The 17520-nt window shown below is 45.8% G+C and overlaps 1 protein-coding gene across 3 annotated transcripts in view; it reads right to left on the reverse strand.

The window, feature by feature from the left end:
• IL1R2 (interleukin 1 receptor type 2) overlaps positions 1 to 14188 on the reverse strand; it is a 36545-nt gene extending 22357 nt beyond the window's left edge. Inside the window, exon 1 of one of the 3 annotated variants that reach the window (XM_055242639.2) lies at positions 14127 to 14188. The gene's annotated coding sequence lies outside the window, so the exon portion shown is untranslated. Of the gene's footprint in view, positions 1 to 6242; positions 6436 to 14126 lie in introns of those variants that run through there. The other 2 variants (XM_055242640.2, XM_055242638.2) reach the window with 2 other exon arrangements.
• Between the last annotated feature and the right edge of the window lie 3332 nt (positions 14189 to 17520).

Here is a 17520-nt window from a genome sequence, read left to right on the forward strand (position 1 = left end):
GCACCAGTAAGAACGTGAAAGAAGTAGGAATTTAAATACACTGTAGCTAACCAATACCACCTGTCAAGATAAGTAAATGAAGTCAAAGCTGGTGTTGTAGGGACCAGTGTAATAGCAATTTCTATTGTGCCAAATATTGAACATTCATTCTTGCATTTTATCCCCACAAAGTGAGTATCATGCTGATTTTACAGAGGATGTATTATAAGACTTCAAAGGTGTTAAAAGGCCTGGCCAAGATCTTACAGCTAGTAAGCAGACGTTGAAATTTAAACCCAGCACTGGTGATTCCAAAGCCCTTGCTCTTTGAAAATGCACCTTCTATGACAGATGCTGCTAGTTTCTTCTCCCAATATCTGTCCTCCCTGCTTCCCCCATAATAGAACCCCCGAATCTTACCTGGGCACATGGCCCTCTATACACAAAGACATTTCCCATCATCCCTTGCAACAAGGAGTGGCCGTGTGACAAAATGTGGATCAATGAGATGTGAGTGGAAGTGTCATGTGATCCCCCTGGGAGGTCTCCACTAATCTTCCTTCCTGCTGCTCAGTGTGGAAGTGGCGGCTGGATTGTGGCCGCTACCATAAACTACAAGGTACAGACCACTCACTGAATGCAATAGGACAGTAAGAGGGGAACCTGAGTCCTTGGTGGCTTCGTGAAGCCGCCCACCACCCTGGACTACCTTTTTTATGCGTCCAGGCTTTCTGTCATGCACAGCCAAGCCTATTCCCAGTATACTGTTTTTCCAGAGTTTATAAAAAGATCCCAGGGGAAGGAGCCTGCCAGGTACTGTCAGGCACTGTGTTCTCACTGTCTTCTTTCTGATACTCAACTATTTCAAGTAAACAGTTTCTGCTGGTTGACTCTAAAAGTCACTTTGACTCAAAGTCAGGAGCTGACGTGCAGTCATCCCTCAAATGAAAGCGCCCCACCATGCTCACATTCTCTCAGGTTCAGGCTTAAGGGAATTATGGGAAGGTTTGTAACCATGTTTAAAATTACTTTGACATCAGAAATTCAGGCTGTGCCATTCAGGATCAGTCAGTAGCTAACACTTCACAGAGCTATGGAGCTGAAGAGTCTTTGACAAATCTAAATGAGCCTCTTCTTTCTACAGGTAAAGTGAGTTTCAGTTAACTCTCTTCTTCAAATCATATGGCTGGATGGGTGAGAAGAAGTGTCTCAACAAGGACCCTGTTCCAGTGGAACAAATCCTAAAATGCTGTCCTCCTCCAGTAACTGCTAGCCCCATCCGTCCCCACCCCCATCTCCAGCCAAGGGAATTGTCTTGGTTTCTCTCCCTGGACTTGGGCAAAAGAGCTGCTTTACTGTGACTTCTCCAGGAAGTGGCTGCAGACAAGTAAACCACAAACACATAGTAGTGACAGTTTTCAATAATCAAAACCTCAGAAAAAGGTTGGAACCAAAATTGCTGTAGTGTGGGAAACAGTAAATTTTTGGCGGGCCCAGAGGGGAAAAAAATTAGTTTTGCAGAAGTTTGCAGCAAAACACTATTCCTGGCCTACTTTCTTTAAATGAGTTTTTAAATCACAGAAAACTTGACATTTCTGCTGGAATATGAGTTGACCTTCTTACCTGAAGAAAGAAATTTCAAGGGCAGCTCCTTCCAAGTATTTGAGTTAGAATTCTATCCTTTTTTTTATTTTTTATTTTTTGTCAAATAACCATGTTTCACCACATTCAACATAAGAAAACAGAGGCATATGATGAAAAACAGGACCAGGCATAAGAAAAAGACAAAAATGTGTGAAGTGTGAAAGGAAGGAAAAAGAATGCTGGAAGGTAGAAAGAGCTGATGGCACAGCCCTGAGTTGGACAGGTGGTAGAGCACGCACTGAAGCCCAGGTAACCATTACCTGCCTTTGATTCCCAGGTGTCTGCAGCTTCTGGTCATAGACAGTACATATAGCCTAAAAGGATGTAAGTGCTTACTCCACCTTTTCATTTAATTTTTAAAAATTACAAAAAGACTGAAAAGTTGAAAGCATAGTATGACAAATGCAAGTATATATTTCACTAGATTCGCCATTGTTAACATTTTGCTGCATTCGCTTTATTCTCACTCTCTCTCCCTCTTCTTCTCTCTCTATTTACACACAGGCACATAGACATAGACATAGACACAGACTGAGACCAAGACCTAGACCTAGACCTAGACACAGACCTAGACCTAGACATACACAGACATAGACGCAGACCTAGACCTAGACCTAGACCTACACATAGACACAGACAGAGACACAGACATAGACACAGATACAGACACAAACACAGACAGACACAGACATAGGCACAGACACAGACACAGACAGAGATGTACACATAGACCTAGACCTGGACCCAGACATACACACAGACACAGACGGAAGACAAAGACACAGACATAGACATAGATCTAGACATAGACACAGACATAGACATAGACATAGACATAGACATAGATCTAGACATAGACATAGACACAGACATAGACACAGACACAGACACCGACACAAACACAGACATAGACATTGATACAGACAGAGACACAGACACTGACACAGACATAAACTTAGACCTAGACCTAGACATACACATAGACACAGACACAGACACAGACAGAGACATATACACAGACACAGACCGGGGACAAAGACACAGACATAGACATAGACACAGACACAGACACAGACACAGACACAGACACAGACACAGACACACACACAGACACAGACACAGACACAGACACAGACACAGACACAGACACAGACATAGACACAGACATAGACATAGACGTATTTTCTCCTGAACACCTGAAAGTTGCAGACATCATCAAACTTCACCTCTAAATACTTCAGAATACATGCAAGAATACATTTTTTTAACAGACTGAGGACCTAGTAAGTAAATGAGGGCTCCAGAAAGGAATTTTCAAGCATGTAGAAGGAGTAACAATTTTATTTGATAATATATTTGAATATATCTGGACTGAATTCACCTAGAAGATTAAACTCTTCTTTATTTCTATCATTATCTTGTTCCCAGAAGTTTTTAGGCAACTGTCTCATCTCTGAGTCAGGTGGCACAGTCATTCAAAGAACAAAAACACGGTGGCAGGTGCTGAATGTTAATGAAGTCACATAGCTATCAGGCCTTACACCTATCACTGAGTCACCTCTAGTGTGGAAAATGAATTCCTAGGAGCCCGAACATGTTTTATGCATGTCGTATAAATTCTTCGAAACCCATGAGGAAATAAATATTTACATCAAAGTTAAACCTGGAAATTTTTTATAAATTCAAAGGTGAAACAATATAGAATGTATTTTTTAACTAAGTCCTAGGAAATCACAGAATTTTAAGAGGGAAGACTTTCTAGACTCAGATACAGAGAAATACATGACTGGGTTTCAGTCAGCTTTTATTGAAAAATGTGCTGGCTCAAAACAAAAACCTAGATGAGTTGTCCAGAAACTACTTTTGTTCTATAGGAAAGAAAAAAGCTAGAAAAGGAATCAGCTTCCGAGCAGCAGGCTGAGACTGTTCCTGGTCTGCATAGCTGTGTCAGAATGACAGCTGGTGATGTCCTGGACACTAGTCTCCCATCCCTGGTGGGGCCTGGTGAGACAGATTGCTTCCTGGAAGCCACGCTGCAGGGAGACCCATCTTTGGCAGAATAGGGCATTAGGCCACATTGGGCTGAATCTCAGGGGAGCAAATCCAAAGAAACTGATACAGACGGTTCCAACAAGGCATAGGTGCTCTCTTTATACTGTCTGCCAGCAAACATCCCTTCTCGCTAAAGCCACCACTAAAGTGTCTCTTAGTCAGTGGTTCTTGGGACAGAAGTTGGTCAAGTTCAGTCAACCAACTCAACTCATGTTTTCGCTCATTCAAATCCTGTATCAACATTCCATTCCCCATGAGCCTGGGTCATTCCAAGCCCCCAGCAGGCTGGACCATCACCCAACACTTGCTTCACCTGCCTCCTACATTAGACCCTACCCAGACTGACACCCAGCAAGACCACTCCTCTAGCCTGGAACAGTTACCATCCTCCTCCAAAATGACTGATGAGGAAGCTCTACCTGTGAGGCCCTAGGCATCTGAAGGGCAAACCCACAGGCTTCAAATTCTCCCAGCCTGGTATTTGTGTAAGAGGAATGCACTGCTCTGTACAACTCCAGAGGACAAAACTCATGAGTCTGGTAGAGCTCAGCATCCCCATTATAAACACAGAGCAATGGAAATAGACTTGGGTACATTAAGTCACTTGCCCAAGGCCACAGAGCTAAGGAATGACAAAGTAGGATGTAAACCCAAGCCTACACAATCCTTGGTTTTGGCACTCATTCTCTGCTCTGTAAAAGCATCAACACCTGGAGCTAGAGGGGGCTCCAGAAGCCATTAAGTCTATCTGCCCACCCAAACAGTCTTCTGAAACCCAGCGTCCTCTATAGAAGACAAGTTACCCCCATCACAAGATGCACACTGCCAGTCTTGGGAAGTATCCATAATTAGAAATGTCTGTCACTTTGGATCCCAAATTTACCTCCCTCTAAACCTCATTTATTAGTCATACTCGACCCTCTGGGGAAGCTCCAAAGAAGTCTGTCTACACCTTCTAATAACTTTGAGAGTTAGAATATATATACAGAAGAGCACAGTGTACCTGGACAGAAAAGTGGGAATCCTGCCTTCCTTCCTGCTAGCAACAGGGTGGTGGGCAGGTTACATTACCTGTGTAAGGCTCAGTCTCCTCCTCTGTGAAATGGGCATACCCTGGTGTGCACTACAGGAAGATTAGATGTCACACCATAGGTAATGAGCTCAGCAGTGCTGCAGAAAGAAAGTGTTCAGGCCGGGCGCGGTGGCTCACACTTGTAATCCCAGCACTTTGGGAGGCCGAGGCGGGCGGATCACGAGGTCAGGAGATCGAGACCACGGTGAAACCCCGTCTCTACTAAAAAATACAAAAAATTAGCTGGGCGTGGTGGCGGGCGCCTGTAGTCCCAGCTACTCGGAGAGGCTGAGGCAGGAGAATGGCATGAACCCGGGAGGCGGAGCTTGCAGTGAGCCGAGGTTGCGCCACTGCACTCCAGCCTGGGCGACAGCGAGACTCCGTCTCAAAAAAAAGAAAGTGTTCAACAAGCAGTAGCTCTCGTCAGTGTTTTACAAAAGCAGAGCCAGGTACTCAGGGAGATAAGGAGCTTGCTCAAGGACGCAGCTGGCGGACGTGATGAGAAATCAGCCCTTCCACCATCTGCACTCTGCCGAATTCCTGCTAAGTGACCATTCCACAGCCCGGCCTGAGAACTCAATCAGTATCATAGTTGGTAACTTAGCTAACACCAATTACTATACTAAAAATGTGTGCAACTTTACCTAATGGAATCCATAAGCCCAAATGCATAGATCCATATTATAGAACATGTAAGTGTTCTATAAATATTTAATTTATAAAATCCACAATATAAATGTTGTGTGCTTAACATATAAACACACAATTCTAAGTACATACACATGCATACACACATACACATCTTCAAGGCTGCCAGGAATTCTAAGGTTTTTATCTTAGTGACAGCATATGGAACTGGAGGTTGGAACTGGGCTCCTGTCTTCAGTCCACCATTAACAAACTATGTGATCTTAGGCAACCACATAGTCATTTGCTCAATCTCTGAGTCACAGTTTCTTCACCTCTAAAATACAAAGGTTGGGCTGGTGAGACCTCCCAGGTCTCTTGTAGGTCTAAAACCCTGGAACTCTAAGTCAATCTGGATTTGAGCTTAGGCCTCCTCAGTCCTAGATACAGCTTCAGTTTCTAAAGCATCGAGTCATAGCAGACAACCGCTGAACCCAGACAACTCTCTTGCCGAAGGCCCCATGGCCACCAACAGCAGAGCCGCAACTCGGGGCTTCTGAGATCTCCTGGGAACTGGACTTCCAGCTCTGCTGGGCTACCTGCTGGATAAAGTTAATTAGTAACTGGATGCTCTGGCATTAGAGCAGGGGTTGGTTGTTAACAGACATACACCCTTAAAACAAATTTTGCTTTCTGTCTTATAATCTGAGTGTGGGAAACACCTAAAATATTTGAGTAATCAGTCATCCAGAAAACCCGCCCATCTAAAATAAGACAAAGACAGAAGAATCAAGGACAGGAAGATCTGAGTAGGGGAAAGACAGCCAATCAGATCCTGGTGCAAAGGCATGTAGCGTATTTTACTCACAGAAGCAGCTTTAAAGTCTTCCTTCAGAAGCTCTTTCTGTTGATTTGTATGAGCGTGGCTAGTTTTTAAAAGTAGCAGAATGTATTTTCCAGAGGTGACCACAACAGTATCTCCCATCCCACATGGTCTTCTAGAATGTGACCGTGCCACTCTGCCACCAAGAGGTGGAGTCTAACTCACCTCCCTTGAATGTGGGCTGGCCTGCAACTTGGTGTAACCAATACAATGCAGCAGAAGTGATGCTGTGTGAACTCTGGAGCTAGATCAGAAAAATCCATGAAACCTCCACCTGGTTTCAATGGGGTGCTTGCTTCTGCCTGGCTTCCTTGGAAAGTCAGCCACCACGAAGACAGTCCAGCTCCCCTGAGACCACCTTGCCAGGGAGGCCACATATAGGGCATTGGTTAACAATCCCATCTATGCCCAGCCTCCCAGGAACCCTGCAAAGGCACCAGCCATGTAAGTGAAGCTATCGTGGATCCTCCAGATGAGTCCATTCACCAGCTGAGCACCACTGTTTGAACTCAATCAGACACATGGAGCAGAAGAATCACCTAGTTGAGCCCTCAAATTCGTAACATACAGAAACTAGGAGTTATCATAAAATAGTTGTCATTTTTAAGCCACTAAGTTTTGGGATAGTTTTTCATGCGGCAACAGGTGAACAGAATGCTCAATCAAAAGCAGATTCCAGATGGCAAATTGGAAAGAGGGAGAAGGCTGGGAGAAGAAAACACACACTGGAAAAAGCGGCAGCTGATTGCCCAGTAACAGAGGAGACGGAAAACCATTAAGGCAGGTGCAAGAACCAAAGCACACAGCCATTTCGGGATTTTAAGTGCAGACACCAGCAGTCCCTTCCATGTTAATGTGCTCTACTGAGTATATCAGGATGCTAAAGCACAAAATAATTGATGCTCCTAATGATTTCCTTGAATGACAAAGAACAGTTTAAATTTTGTTCAAACCCCTCTTTCTCTAGGATGGGACAGTATATGCAACACAGACTCAATGAAGGTAATATTGCAATTACCTCCCAATGTGTTTTCCTCCTTGCTATTCTGGATTCTTCTGCCACTACGGCCCCAGGAAAGGGAGAGAGCAAAGGCCTCCTCGGAAGGAGGGAAGGAAGTGGATATGATGCAGGGGAAGTTCCTTCCTGGTAGGAAGTGTCAGTAGAAGAAAAAGACCCTTTGGGCTCCAGGGCAAAAGGAGGGAAGGTACAAGAGGAATCAGGCAGGCAGTCCTGCTTCTTATTCTGGGTTTGAAACCTGAAGGCAAAGGGACAAGAGGTAAAAGAGAGAGGGAGGCTAGACCCAGAGGAATTTTTGCTGTGCTTCCAATTTGCATCTCTGGAGGAATCCCACCTTGGTGAAGTAAGGGGCAACCTACTCATCTGACAAAGGGCTAATATCCAGAATCTACAATGAACTCAAACAAATTTACAAGAAAAAAACAAACAACCCCATCAAAAAGTGGGCGAAGGATATGAACAGACACTTCTCAAAAGAAGACATTTATGCAGCCAAAAAACACATGAAAAAATGCTCATCATCACTGGCCATCAGAGAAATGCAAATCAAAACCACAATGAGATATCATCTCACACCAGTTAGAATGGCGATCATTAAAAAGTCAGGAAACAACAGGTGCTGGAGAGGATGTGGAGAAATAGGAACACTTTTACACTGTTGGTGGGACTGTAAACTGGTTCAACCATTGTGGAAGTCAGTGTGGTGATTCCTCAGGGATCTAGAACTAGAAATACCATTTGACCCAGCAATCCCATTACTGGGTATATACCCAAAGGATTATAAATCATGCTGCTATAAAGACACATGCACATATATGTTTATTGTGGCACTATTCACAATAGCAAAGACTTGGAATCAACCCAAATGTCCAAAAACGATAGACTGGATTAAGAAAATGTGGCACCTATACACCATGGAATACTATGCAGCCATAAAAAAATGATGAGTTCATGTCCTTTGTAGGGACATGGATGAAACTGGAAACCATCATTCTCAGCAAACTATCGCAAGGACAAAAAACCAAACACCGCATGTTCTCACTCATAGGTGGGAATTGAACAATGAGAACTCATGGACACAGGAAGGGGAACATCACACTCCGGGGACTGTTGTGGGATGGGGGGAGGGGGGAGGGATAGCATTAGGAGATATACCTAATGCTAAATGACAAGTTAATAGGTGCAGCACACCAACATGGCACATGTATACATATGTAACAAACCTGCACATTGTGCACATGTACCCTAAAACTTAGAGTATAATGATAATAAAAAAAAGAATCAAAAAACAAGGGGCACTAAAGAAGAATGGAAAATAATGGTGTAGCTGTTAGGTAAAGGGGTGCTTCACTGATGGGAGAGATTCAGACCTTCCCCTGCACTCACAGGAGAGAATGGAAGGTAAACTGAGATCTGGGCTGAGATGGAGCTGCCACGATAAAAGACAAGATAACCTATAGCCACGGCTTCGGGGTATTCAGTCAGTAAGGAGCAATGAGGCCAAGTGGGGGAAGACTGCCCCACCTCTTGGTAGACAACCACTTTCCCAAGGCCCTGAGTTCTCCACCCTCTGCTACCTTGGCTTTCTGGTGCTCCTCTGAGTTCTTCAGGTGCAGCAACAGGTGCTGTGGCATCTTTTCTGATGGGCTGGTACTCATGCCCTGCTGGCTGCTAAACATTTTGAGTATCACCTGGACAGTCTAAGCCATAGAAGAAAGAAGGTCATGGCCAAGATGCAAGAACCTGTGGAGCCAGTAAGAGGCACAGCGGGGCGACCTTGGACAGAGCACTGGCTCTGACAACTGAGGCACCAGACCTCGGGTTTTCCCAGTCACAGATGCCAGCAGTAGATTCCACAGGACACCTCATGACCAGGAAGGTCCAGGGACATCTCCACAGAAGCCAGTGCAGACCCCAGGTCAGCACGTGTGGATCAGCTGCCCACCACTCCCTGGGGACACAATGTCCCCCTCTTCTCAGGCTTCTTCCTGGCTAGAAGAAGGTGCCGGTGAGAAACTGGAAGAGTGAACATCTACCCAAAAGAAACAAAACGAATGCAAGAGAGGTAGATTTGAGCCAACTCAGACAGCAATACAGGTAGCAGCAGGCTTAATTCCCCTGCCCTAGTGGGAAAGGGCCTTTAGAGCCAAATGAGATTCCTCCTGGCAAAGCTTTAAAGGTACCTTTTTTGGCATCAATTTGTAGTGCGTATATATATTATAGCAGTATATATTATATATATGTATATACTGGGTCTGAGTATATAATATATATAATCAGTATATATATATGCACACACACATATATATGTACTCACTACTATATACATATATTTTTGGAAATATTTTCTTCCAAAGTTTTTAAGATGTCAAAATAGATGGGATTTTCTTTGTATGCTTTGAAAGATCATCCTTCTACTCTCTGGAAAATGTGCCCACCTTGTCCTCTGAGGGGCACCTGGGGTGGAAACTGTCCCAAGCCCTATGTCCAGGATGTCCAAGTGACAAGAAGTCAGCCACTCTCCGAAAAAAAAAAAAAAAAAAGACTGAAAACACCCAGGGATTTTTATCTCTACTGTGTGGGAAAATCTCTCACCCTCACCACCAGAAAACCTGATCTTCAACTTGAAGATAGCCCAGACTTGCTGGGTTTCCACAGACCAAAAAGCCCCGCAGGAAACCTTTGGTTTGCCCTGGGGCTGTGGGCAAGTGTTCCATTTGCATTCTTAGCCCCTCTGGCTCCTCTCAGCTGTCAGATGCCTGGACAGCTCGCTCCTTGGTGCTGAGAGCAGCTCCATGAAGCTTGGTGAGCTGAAATCCTGCGTCCCTCCCTCCGACCCCAACTGGGTAACCCTACATGGTGGGTATACTCATGTTCACCAATATTCACTTCTCTGAAACCTTGAAGTCGGGCAGGGCACGTGACTGCGAAAAACAAGTGCCAATTCCAGACCTGTGCATTTCACAGCTGGTGCTCTGCTGCCAGCCTCTCTCCTGCATGGTGCAGGCTGAGCCCTTGTTCATCCATGCTGCCAGCATGGCACAGTCAAGCCATCTGGGCAGCAGGCTGAGGTCCACCTGCATCCATCGATCCACTCACTTGCTCCTGCTATGCCTGCCTCTGCTTCTGATAAATAGGAATAATCTCCACCCTCCAGCACTTGTGTCAAAACAATGGGCGTCCCACAGCTGGTCTCCGTAAATTCTGTTTTGACAATGACCTGGGTCCCTGAGTGGCTCTGATAAGTCATCATAGTCCAATGCAGTTAACCCATGACGACGCTGTAGCATGAGCAAGAAATCAGCTCATGTTGTATGAAGCTACTGAGGTCATTGCCACAGTATACCTTGGAGGGCAGGCACCACAATCAAAGTGAAGGATCAGGACCTTGTATTCATTTTCTATTGCTGTGTAACACACCAGCACAGACTCACCCACTTAAAAACAACCACATTGGTTAGCTCACATTGCTGTAGGTGAGATGTCTCTGCTCAGGGTCCCACCAGACTGAAATCAAGGCATCGTTTGGGCTGTGCTCCTTCCTGGAGCACAGGTTCCTGTTCCGATTTCACAGGGCTATTATGACTGCAGGACTGGGCCCCCAATTTCTCCCTGGATAAGGCCACTCTCGGCTCCTAGATGCCACCATGTTTCCTGCCCTGAGGCCCTCTCTACACCAGGGCAGTTTGTTTCTTCAAGGCCAATGGAAAAAAAAAACAATATCTGCTGCTGCCTTAAGTCTCTGACCACTTGACTCTGACCTCCTGATCCTCTTTTAAATAGCTCACCTGATTATGTCAGGCCCACTCAGCACATGTGACCTTTTTTATTAACTTCAAGTCAACTGATTGAGAACCTAAACTACTTCCACGGAATTCCTTCGCCCTTGCCACATAAAGTAACTTAATCGTGGTAGTGATGTTCCATCTATTCACATATCCCTCAAGGAGGAAATTATACAAAGGCATGGATCAGCCGGAGTCATCTTAGAATTCTGCCTACCACAGACATTTAAGAAAACATTCTGATGAATATTAGCTCTAGAAAATTTAGGATCCATCCAAAACTTTACACTAACTTCTTCCTTGCCCCCAAATAAGAAGACCTTTTCCTAGACTTTCTAAATCCTTTCTACTCAAAGTGTGGTCCATGCACCGGCAGCACGAACACCATTTATGAAAAATTCAGACCAAGAGAATCAGAATCAGCCGCATATTCACAAGACCTTCAGCCGAATACTCACAAGACCCTCAGGAGAGGTGAAGGCACCATCTCAAAAGGCCCTTGTCCTGAGACAGCTCCCCCACAGGCTTGGCCCTGGACACGTCTCCTAAGAAGGGGTTCTGAAAGCGTGATCCCCTGGCACTGGCGTCAGCATCACCTGGACACTTATTAGAAATGCAGATTCTCAGGTCGCCAACCAGGACTTACTGAATCAGACATTCAGCCCTCTGCATTTTCATAAGCCCACCAGTGATTCTGATGTGGGCTCAAGTTTGAGAACCACTGGGCAAAGGCACTGTCATGATTGAGTGTCTCCCCTATGGAAAGCTGTGATGAAAACATGAAAAAGCAACCCGAGCCTGCTCTGCTTCAGTCCTGTTGCTGCTAGAGGCCAACTCTGCTTTCCTGGGGTGGGGAGGAGGGCTCAGGGTCTGTGGATATTCTGGATCCCTCAGCTCTAATTGTCAAACAGGCTTTGGAGGTCGGGGTGGGAGTGGGGATGTAGAAGGGAACCCCTACTAGCAAGGCCGGGTAGGAGGCTCCCAGGCCAATTGAAGGCCCCTGGAGAGAGGACAGTTGCCCTGAAACATTCAGCTGAGCTTCCTTCTTGCCTTTTAGGGTAACCAAGTACCAAAATACAATCCAAATGGACAAACTTCTAAATGAGGTTAGAAGAAAGGCGCTCTCCTGTGTCTGTGCACGTGGTAATACCAAATGAGCAGGTGGGCAGGAAGCCCACTGGCCTCGGGAAGGCAGAGCTGATGAAATGGGCATGGAAAAGGTGAGTGTGCAGGAGGTGGGATGGAGTGCAGAAAGGGGGCCGGCAGCTCCCACTGCAGCCATGCAGCACTGGGAGGCTCCGGGAAGGTCTGGACACTTGGCTGCCTCTGCTCACACAAGAGAGAACTCAGGGCAATGTAGGGTCTTGACCAAGATCTTAGAGCAGAGTTGTGGGTGGGGGCAGAGGAGTCCTGAAGGGCTCTAAGAAGAGCAAAGGCCCCCAAAAGGGAATGGGATTAAAAAGAAGGAGCTTCAAACAGCAAGAGCAAACTGTGTGCCAGGATTTAAGAAAGACAGAGAGAGGAACACAGATAGAAAGAAACAGAGACAGAGAGATAGAGAGAAGTAGAGAGAGAAAGAGAGAAACAGAGACAGAGAGAGAGAGAGAGAAACAGACAGACAGAAAGAAACAAAGACAGAGAGAGAGAGAGAGAGAGATCTGGGGGTCAGGACACCTGAGTCTGTTTCTGTTGGAGCCTCAGGCAACTTTCCTGATTTCTCCAGAACTCAGCTGTCTGATCCGGGCGACCTTTCTCACTCATGACCTTCTTCCCCCCTGTGAGGGTGACCTTAAGGCCTGAGTGCTTGATACTACTTGGATTCACCGACTGTACTCCTCATCACCCTCGACCTTACTATTTGCAGGTGGAAATGGAGACCCTAAGCAGGTGAGCTGTCACGCGGTTCGTCCCAGGCAAGCTGGACTCTGAACCCAGGCCACTTCGCCTCTGGGGACACACCTCAGCCCTAACCACACTCTACTACCTCTCCCAGAAAACCACCCGAGAGCCAGGCATGAGAGAATCCACAGTGACTTTAGAATATCAAGCTTTTCACATCAGAAAATCTCATGAGGCTTCTAAGGAAGAAAGCCCTCCATCAGTGCACATCCCACGTGCAGCCTCATGCGGTAGAAATGGGTCTCAGTGGTCCGCTATCTTGTGTTGGATTCCACTGCGATTTTACTTGTGGCCTAGAATCACGGAAGGTCCTTAGAAACCCCCTGATCCAGCCCTTTTTTTGACAGATAGAAAAACTGAGGCCCAGAAAGGTCAAGTAATGCTTCCAGCCACCTTCACACAGGTGAAGAAGATCATGGGGAAGGAAGGTCACCCGGATCAGGTTCCTGAGGTCCGGAGAAATCGGGAGAGTTGCTTGAGCCTCCACCAGAAATGGACACAAGTGTCCCAGCTCCCAGATTTCTCTCTGTCTCTGTCTGTCTGTCTGTCTCTGTCTCTCTCTCTGTCTCTGTGTTTCTCTCTGTCTTTCTCTCTCTGTCTCTATGTCTCTCCCTCTGTCTCAGTCTCTGTCTCTGTCTGCCTTTCTCTGTCTCTCCCCATCTCTGTCTCTCTGCCTCTGTCTCTCTTGCTTCTCTCTGTCTCCCTCTGTATCTGTCTCTCTGCCTCTCTGTCTCTCTGTCTCTGTCTCTCTCTGCCTCTGTCTCTCTGCCTCTCTCTGTCTCCCTCTGTATCTGTCTGTCTCTCTGCCTCTCTGTCTCTCTGTCTCTGTCTCTCTCTGCCTCTGTCTCTCTGCCTCTCTGTCTCCCTCTGTATCTGTCTGTCTCTCTGCCTCTCTGTCTCTCTCCACTCTGTCTCTTTGCCTCTCTGTCTCTCTGTCTCTGTCTCTCTGCCTCCCTCTGTCTCTGCCTCTGTCTGTCTCTGTCTCTCTGCCTCTCTCTGTCTCTGTTTCTCTGCCTCTCTCTGTCTCTCTGCCTGTCTCTCCGTCTCTCACTGTCTCTTCCCTCTGCCTCTCTCTCTGCCTCTCTCTGCCTTTCCCTCTCTCTGCCCCTCTCTCGCTCTCTCTCTCTCTCTCCAAAGCCTCTTACCTGCAGCTCTGCATTCTCTCACCTTGTTGCTGCTCACCTGGGGAAGGCTGCCAGGCCAGACTGTCACCTCCAGTGGGAGCTCAGCAGTCAAGCAGGGATTTATACCCTCTTGGGAGCTGGGATTTCCTAACCGGGTGGTGTCACCCGCTCACACTGGGTGGCAGCGGACACACCTTTTCCTCCTCACAGGGAGCACCCCCAGGCTGCAGTGCTGGGTCTGAGTACACGATCACCCAGATGGGGAAGTGACCAAGGAAACTCCGCATAAGTTTCCCTATTTTTCTGTGACTCGCTAAAAATTACGTACTTCCAGCCGAGAGTTGGTTTTAAAGTGATGGGCGTTTTGCCCAACTGTGGCCCCATTAAACAGAAAAAGACGCTTTGGATCTTTAGCCAGTGGAAGAGTTGGTTTTCCATCCAAGGAACCCTTTTAGGATCTAAGAAAGGTTAAGTTTTTGTTTTGTTTTGTTTTCAGAGTCTCGTATGATTTTTAACTGTTAAGTGAAGGAGGGGGTTGGTTATCTAATTCCTTATTCTAGATTGTGGAGTTTGCAGAACTGAATAGTTTGCCTTCTGAAAGTGGGAATCCAGCATCAAGTCATGTCTGTACAAAACCAATGTCTCCTAAACCCCCTAACCAGCCCAAAGGTGTCATTGGTTGCTCCTCTCTCCCATGCAAGTCGCCACCGTGGAGTCAGAGAGGACAAAGCTGAGGCAGGGTGCGCCTGGTTTGCTCAGAGCCAGCAGATCTGAGCAAGCCTCACAGGGAACAGAACCAATTTTGGTCCTGCCTCGCACAATCTCCACCCACAGACCCCCATCTACACTGGCTGCCCTGATGGGACTTCGGAGAACTCATGGTCCTGGGACTTCCTTGATACGAACAGGAGGCCAGATGGGAGCGTAAAACCTTGGCCACAGCCTCCCTGGAAAGTCACACTCCAGGGCTGGAGCCCTCCATCGTCCCCCGCGACCTCTCGCCCATATGCTCACTCGTGTTGCATTGTTTAGGAAGAAGTGTAATTTGGAATCCCTCTGTTGGTGGTTGGAAAGGAAGAATGCTTTTCAAAATGTACTTTAAAACCCATGGCATTAACCTTCATAACACTGTCTGCCTGGCTTATGCAGATCTTCATTTTCTTACAAGTAAAGAGGCAGGTATAGAAACTCCTTTAGAGAAATCTTAGGGAATTCATACCCAGAACAAATGGCTAAGTCAGAAGGGCCCATGGGCCCTAGTTTTATCCTTTTGCTAACAAAGGATGGTAACTCTCAAAAGTCAAATCTCAAGTGGTTAAATAAAATCTTGGAAAAATACAATGTTAGAGCTAGGTAGAAACTTAGAGATGGTCAAATCTGTCCTCCAGTTTAAAAAGAAGAGAAAACTGGAGTCCAGACATTTGAGGATGGGGAGCAAGGCAAGTAAGCTGTATTGATTTAATGGTGTGTATAACTTCACAATGGCTGGATTCTTATGGAAACTGTGAATGCCCCAAAGTGGAGTTTGTTAAGCAAATAAGTGTTACATTATATCATGTTTATTCTTTTTAAGGACCATTAGAAGGTGAAATATTTGGGTTTTTTTCCATTATTTTGATGTGGTAAGATTGAAGAATAAAGCATAAATTTTGAATCAAGCCTAGTAAGTTTCAAGGGTGGGAATTCATCCCAGTAGGAAAATCTCACCAAATACCATCATCATCCCAGGATACAAAACACGCCAATAATTGAGCCCCTGTCTCCACCCTTGCTCTGTGCTCAACTAAACACACATCACTCCCAGCTGACCTGCCTCAATTAGGATTCAGTTCATTAAATAACACAGGAAGCCCACAGCTTAATTCAGCCAAAGAGAGGAAGCAAAACCATGCCATCTGCTCTCGGCCATGCTGGAGTTAACTGCTGATCTTGTGATCTATAAGGAGGAATTTACATAACCTCACTTCTTTCTATGGGAAAACTTGATCACAGAGTCACAAGAATTGCTTAAATAGTCTTTTCAAGAACTAATGCTCAGACCCAACAGATACCCAAGAGTAAGTCCCCAGGCCTGCTGGAGCCTCATGGAGCCATGGCTACTTTACCCCTCAGCCCCGCTTCATGGCCTACGCTGCGCTGTGTCCACCACCAATAGCACATTTGGATGGCTCAATTTCTCCACCAACTGATAGGAAACCCACAAAGCACAGAATGTTCTGTAGCATCGTGAAATCCTGTGAGGTTTGAGGTGAAAGTCACCCAGGATGTTTATTGCAAAGATTGAAGCAATGATTCCTCATTTTTTAGACCCAGGAGGCCTTTCCAAAGTCTGGTCTGGTTCAGAGATTAGCAGAATCCTCTGAAAACCCTTGTGGCAAGGTTCCAACCCCTCTCTTTTCCTTGTAATGTACAAGCCACTGGGTGGGGAAGGTGAGAAGGGAGAGAGAGGCTACGTCATGTATTACGACAGAAAATATGTGTCCCCAGTTTTTATAGGACACCCTCAATTCCAAATACTCTGTCATATTATCCCCATAAACTCACTCATTGTCAGATCAGAGAGCCTTAATTTGGATTCAAGAAAATATGGTCATCAAAACCATAGGATAAATTTAGCAATCGGAACCCATAAAATTAAAAATTCTGGCCAAGCACGGTCCTAGCACTTTGGGAGGCTGAGACAGGAAGATCGGCCATGAGTTCCAGACTAGCCTGAGCAACAAAGCCAAATCCCCGTCTCTACAAAAAAAAAAAAATTTTTTAATTAGCCGGGTGTGGTGGGGCATGCCTGTAGTCCCAGCTAGTTGGAAAGCTGAGGCAGGAAAATGGCTTGAGCCCAGGAGTTTGAGGCTGCAGTGAGCTATGATTGCACCACTGCATTTCAGCCTGGATGACAGAGCAAGACCCTGGCTCAAAAAAAAAAAAAAAAAAAAAAAAAACTAAAGGCTGTCCTGGTCAACTGGACAATAACAGGAAAAAAAAAACTCTGTGTCTTAATCCCTTTTCCCATGTAAGGTAACATGTTGTTCACGGCTTCCAGGGATTCGAATGTGGACACCTAATGAATGGCTCCACTATTCAGCTCACCACAAGCTCAAAGATTCTTTCCAGTCCTCGCAGTTTGTGCTTTACAATCCTAAACAGAAGCATTAAAAAAAAAAAAAAAAAGACTGCATAATTTTTGGAACACCTCAATTCCTTTCGTACCTAAGGCTAAGACTGTCTAGAAAGCATAGACAAAGTATGCACAGAGCTTTAGAGACCTACAGGAGAGATTTTATTTTGTTGTTCATTTCGGAGAAAATCCAATCTTCATTGCTGGAGTGCTTTTTGGTTCCAGGATTTCCTTCTGCTTCTTTCTCCCACCTTGAGTTTCCATGAGAGACACTGGGAAAGGTGAGAATTCCAGAACACCACCCATAACACAAACAGCCCCT

This window comes from Symphalangus syndactylus, chromosome 14 (genome assembly GCF_028878055.3).
Source record: "Symphalangus syndactylus isolate Jambi chromosome 14, NHGRI_mSymSyn1-v2.1_pri, whole genome shotgun sequence".
NCBI lineage: Eukaryota > Metazoa > Chordata > Mammalia > Primates > Hylobatidae > Symphalangus > Symphalangus syndactylus.